Below are 5,788 nucleotides of genomic sequence, written 5' to 3' on the forward strand. Positions count from 1 at the left end.
ATATGGTATAGGAACTAGGGAAGAGGCAGGGTAGATGGTGGCAGCAACAGTATACACATACTTGAAAAGGTCCAATCTTCCCTGTGCCCATTCCCCCTAGTTAACAGATGATGAGCAGCGTTCCCCCTACCCTCCTACCCACCCCATTTCAGCAATACCCAGCTCCACTTCAGGCTGTGACCATACTGTCCATTATTGGACCTTGAAATTCTCAGAGCACTGGTCCCAGAACCTGAGGACAACTGAAATAACTTCTCAGACTAGAGATGGTACCTCCGTGGATTGGGAGACACTTGTGACCTGGATTGGCAAAGATGCCACCTTTAGCTAAGCAGAATAGCCTAGACTTCTCTGAGACCACCAGAAAGTCTTCCAAGCCTGGATGCCCCATCTCTTAACACACTACCAGCTACTCATCACTCCCACAGCCTGCATATCCGTTTCATATTTGTAGACTTGTCATTTAACTGTATTGGGGGTGTAACTTGCCTGCTTGGGGTTCTTTTCTATTGTGTGTGTGCAAAAGTTTGCTTGATTATGGTTTCTTTTTATGGCTATAGCCCTTGCTTAGTAGTTTGGTGTACTGGGGTGACCTGAAGGTTGCTATGAAGCTGGAGGCTATGCCACTTTTATTCAAATACCAACAAGTCCATGGTGGCCAGGTTTCAGCAGAGCTTCCAGACTAAGTCAGACTGAGAAGCAATATTGGCCATCCACTTCTGAAATAACAAGTCTTTAAAATAACTATGAATAAGGGGGGGGGAGGAATTTCTAGACATAGTACAACAAGTAGAGTCTCTCAGGTCAGAAGATACTCAAACATGAGGAGAAACAGCAGAAACATCTATTAATAATTGGAAAATGGACTATAAAAAGTAAAAACCTAGAAAACTTGGTTGTTGTTTAATGCCATCGAGTCGTAGACGACTCATAGCGACCCTATGAAGGAACAGCCTGAGCACTGTTCGTACATAGAGTTTCCAGAGGCAAGCCATTTTGGAAGTGGATGCCGCTCCTGCTTTCAGGCTTGATTTAGTTGGGAAGCTCCAGCCAACACTGTCCACCATGGGTGCCCATTACCAAAATTGGCACATCACTGTCACAGGCTTCAGCATCACAGCAACCACAAGTTACCTCTGTACAGCAACGCACAGACCAGTGCTATACCACCTAGAAGAATGTTTGACAGGAAGAAAATTTGAACCTGGCCGAGGGCCACAGATGACAATCACCCACCTTCAGCTTGGTAGCACAGCTTCCTTCCACTAGGCCAACGTAGCTCTCTCTTGGTCATCGTCATTGTTATTGTTGTTTAATACCGTCGAGTCGTAGACGACTCATAGCGACCCTATGAAGGAACAGCGTGAACACTGTTCGTACATAAGAGTTTCCAGAGGCAAGCCATTTTGGAAGTGGATGCTGCTCCTGCTTCCAGGCTTGATTTAGACGGGAAGCTCCAGCCAACACTGTCCACCATGGGTGCCCATTGCCACAATTGGCACATCACTGTCACAGGCTTCAGCATCACAGCAACCACAAGTTACCTCTGTACAGCAACGCACAGACCAGTGCTATACCACCTAGAAGAATGTTTGACAGGAAGAAAATCTGAACCTAGCCCGAGGGCGGCAGGCCCGAGGGCCCTTTGGGCTTAAGGCCGCCTCCAGGTTCAAACCCTGGCCCAGGCTGGCTAGCCTCACTCCAGGGACAGAGCAAACCTGCACATCAAACACATTCAGGGAAAAGCAGTCCACTCCAAAAGCTTGCCACGATTCCTGCACTCCCACCACCATGCTCCTGCCTTCTGGCAAGGAGAGCTTCCCACGAGCCTGGGAAGGCACCAGCCAATCCAGAAACAACATGGCCGCCTCCTTCCCAGCTGCCTTGGGCTTAAGGCTGCCTCCAGGTTCAAACCCTGGCCCAGGCTGGCTAGCCTCACTACAGGGACAGAGCAAACCTGCACGTCACATTCCCGGAAAAGCAGTCCACTCCAAAAGCTTGCCACGATTCCTGCACTCCCACCACCACGCTCCTGCCTTGTGGCAAGGAGAGCTTCCCATGAGTCTGGGAAGGTGCCAGCCAAGCCAGGAACCATAAAACTTGGTAGGTGCCAAAAATAAAATGCATAAAGTTCGACATTCTAAATATTAAGTGAGCCAAAATGGACTGGTACCAGTCTATCATATGAACTATTATGCCCAGAATGACAAATGGAGGAAGAATGGTGCTGCATTACATTACGAGTAAAAAAGAGTATTTCAAGATCCATCCTGAAATACAAGGTGGTTAAAGGTTACTTTCCATATGCATACCAGGAAGACCTGTTAACATGATTATCCACATAGACCCACCAACCAGAAAAGCAAAAGGTTGAAAAAAGAAATTAAAGATATCTACCAGATTTTTCAGTCTGAAATAGATTTTTAAAAATGCAATCAAGATGCATTAATAATAATTGGTAAGTGGAATGCAAAAGCTAGAAACAAAGGAGTGGTAGTTGGAAAATATTAAGTGACAGACATGAGACTGGGGGTCAAAAGATTGCATTTTGTACAATGATTTATTAATTGCAAATGCCTTTATTACCTTTTGAGTAAAGGGTATTATTTTTTAAAACGAAAAGTGCACCAATGAATGAATGGAAATCCGAAATCTCTGTAAATTTTGATTAAAATTAATAATAAAAAAATTATACTATATTCTTTTTAAAAAAAATAACTCTTTAATCATATGCACATAAGGGGAGTAAGAGGAAGCACCAGGCTGACTAGGGAAGGGAGCAAGGTCTTCTCCCAATGTCTGCTTGGCAAAGTTCTTGAAATCAAACACACAGTGGGAATGAGAGGGAAGTGGAATGAGGAAGAGGACTGAAAGGACAAAGTCAAATGGGGAAAGGCAAGGGCTTTGCAGTAGTCTTAGTCTGTGGACTCCAAAACAGATTCACTCAGTGCAAGGTCCCAGTAGTGTTTTTTTAAATGCTCCCAAGCCATGTTCTCTGTAGGGCACTGTTTGAACTTCATATCCCCAAAGCTCCGGTCTTTGGCTGTACCCTCCCAGACTAATACGCATTTGTTGGTTTTCTTCACAGCTTCCTCATCAGATTCTTCATCATCATCTCCTTTTGTGGTTGATGTCTGTTCATTCCATTTTATTCGATGCAGCATAAGACGCTTAAATTTCTTCTGAGCCTTGGGGCCCCCTTCCACTACTATCACGTTGACATCCTTGTGCAGTACCACCACCCCTGTCAGGTACAGATGCCCAGCATTGGCCTCAATCTTGAACTTCTTGGCTGGGTTGCTCAAATTTCAAACTCTATATACAGATATGTGTACCCCCTGTGAAATGTCTTCTTTAAGCTTTTTAATTTTCTTGACCTTTCTCTGTTCTGCTGTAAGTTTTCGGGCAGCGTTGGCCTCTTCATGCGCTTTCTGTCTTTTTGCCATCTGAGCTCTCACATGGGCTTGTATAGCTTCTGTTCCTAATACTCTCATCAAATTAGATATTCTCACTTTGGGTTCTGGAGGAGGCATAAGGCCCAGTCTGACTTTCTCTTGTAGTTCTTTTTGAGCTTCCCTCCTGTTTGCCTTTTAAGTTTCTTCTGTTACTTTTTGGTGAGATACACTCCCAGGGTAACTGGCGTATCATTGTCGACTGGAGGATTGAGTTGTGCTGGATGTTCAACAAGATTTGTGATTCCAAAGTAATCTTCTCTCTTGGGATTTTCCTCTGTAAGGTCAAAACCATTGGGGGGATGTAAGAGTCCCACCATTCAATTTCAGGGATATCTCCTTTTAATTCCTTCTTTGGGGCAATACGGGACAGCTTAATTTAAGTATGGATGCCTGTTTTTCTAGCAGCCTGTAAGATCTCTGCTTGTAACTTCTTTAGTTGAGCCTTCGTCCGTAATCGCTGTGCAATCTTCCCAAATTCGCCCTTGTCATGGAATTTAAAAGTTCGTCTCTGGCGTTGGTAAGGGGCAATTGAGACTCGAGGATCAAAAAATGTATTGGACTCCATATCTTCTGACGGTTTTTCTTTCAGCTGTTGCTTGAACTGTTCTCTCTTCACAGCATGAATATTGGCCTTCAAAGTAGGCATACGATGTGTCAACTCAATCTCCTTGCCGGTTGCATCTACAGTGCGACCCTGCTCATCTAGAATCAACGGTGTAGGCTTAGTTTGATCCTTTAGTTCTCCCTTCGGAAGAGCAATGACCATTGCATGGAGGTTGGCCAGGCCCACCATGTTGGCATTGCCAATGAGACCTGGCTTCAATGCCAGCTGGGCTTGGATTCGAGCTTTTAGTTCAGCTGCTTTCCTTGTTTTCTCAATGGCATCGTTCCTGAAGGTGGCAGCCTGAGAGGGCTGAATAGTGTTTCCAATTGGAAGTAGCTCTGGTTGGGAAGAAGAAGGAGTCTTTGGCTGAGGTGTGGGAGGACTAATGAAATTCAGTTGTTTTTTCCTCTCCTCTATTTGCCTCGTTGCTGCCTCCATCATCTGTTTGATCTGGAGCTTAATTAGCATGCCAGGGCTCTCTGAGGGAGGCCCAGGGATCACCTCTGGCTCCTCTTCTACCTCCTCAAAACGGGGTATCCGTCGCTTCTTCACTCCAGATGTTTCCCTGGAGATCTCAGAGTCATCACCAAACACCTCCTTTTAGCTCTCTCTTTCTGCTCCTGTCACTGCTGGACTTGGAATGCCTAGAGCTTCTGCCTTCCTCCACAGCCTCAAACAATTTGTCCACAAATCGGAGAGTAGAATCATCAAGGAAAGGTTTCAAATGGTCAGCTGCCTTCTTCTTGTCCATGCCTTTCCCCACACAATTCAATGCTGCTGTGACAACTGTGGGCTCTGAGAAACCCAGCACCCTCTTTACTGTCTTCTCTATCCATGGTTTCAGCTCATCCAGTTCCCTCTTAGACAATGCCATTCTCACAAACTTCAGCCCCTGAGACGGAGCCCGAACGTTACACCAGAACCGGAAATCCTCCGGCGGCCGCATGGCTTGCCGTCGCTACTTCCACCGCCGCCGCCATGCCACGGTCCCTTAACATGTGAGGAGGGAGTGCCAGCCCACCGAGTTGCGCAAGCTTATCGGCCCCGCTGACGTCAGCAGCGCGCATGCGTGGCGGAAGTCTAAGCTTTGTCTTCTATTCAAATTCCGCTGTTTCCGTTTCCTCTGCCAATTGTGTCAGCTGCATGACTGGAGTCCCTGGTTCCTGTAGCTCAAATTGGACTTCCAGTTTTCTTCGTGCGGAGCATAAAGGTCCGAAAATTAAACTAGAACTGAAAGAAGGGTTTTTGTATTTGGCTCAACATAGCCTTTCTGGTAGAAAGTAAATCCTCTCAGAATGAATCGTGATTCTTTGCATTCGATACCACTCCTTAGCTTTTTCTCCCTTGCCTAAGAGTGGGGCTAGAGATCATGGGACGGGGGAGGGTAAAATATATATAGGACTGTGAAGATAGTAACTCCCCTTCGCATTCACTAACAGTAAGTATTGATTACCTGTCAGTGATGGCTGGCACCCTCTGAGAGTCAGTGCCTAAGATTTACTGAGAGTAGTGATCAAGATAGGAGCTTTGGTGGTGAAGTACTTGGCGAGTAATCTCGCTAACCGCACCTCTGGCGGTTTGAACTCACCAGCCACTCTATAGGAGAAATATGGGCAATTTACAGCCCCGGAAACCCTCAGGGACTCGAGGGCAATGAGTTGAGAATGATTGAGAGGCGCTAAAGCCAAACTGTCTGGATTTGTATCCCAGCTATGCTACTTGATAATTT

General features: G+C 46.0%; 1 pseudogene; it reads right to left on the reverse strand.

Moving 5' to 3' along the window:
• Nucleotides 1-2,915: 2,915 nt before the first annotated feature.
• On the reverse strand, nucleotides 2,916-4,933 carry LOC102864767 (annotated as a pseudogene).
• Between the last annotated feature and the right edge of the window lie 855 nt (nucleotides 4,934-5,788).

The sequence above is a fragment of the Elephantulus edwardii genome, unplaced genomic scaffold, assembly GCF_000299155.1.
Source record: "Elephantulus edwardii isolate Elephantulus edwardi_28Jun2011 unplaced genomic scaffold, EleEdw1.0 scaffold00134, whole genome shotgun sequence".
NCBI classification, from domain to species: domain Eukaryota; kingdom Metazoa; phylum Chordata; class Mammalia; order Macroscelidea; family Macroscelididae; genus Elephantulus; species Elephantulus edwardii.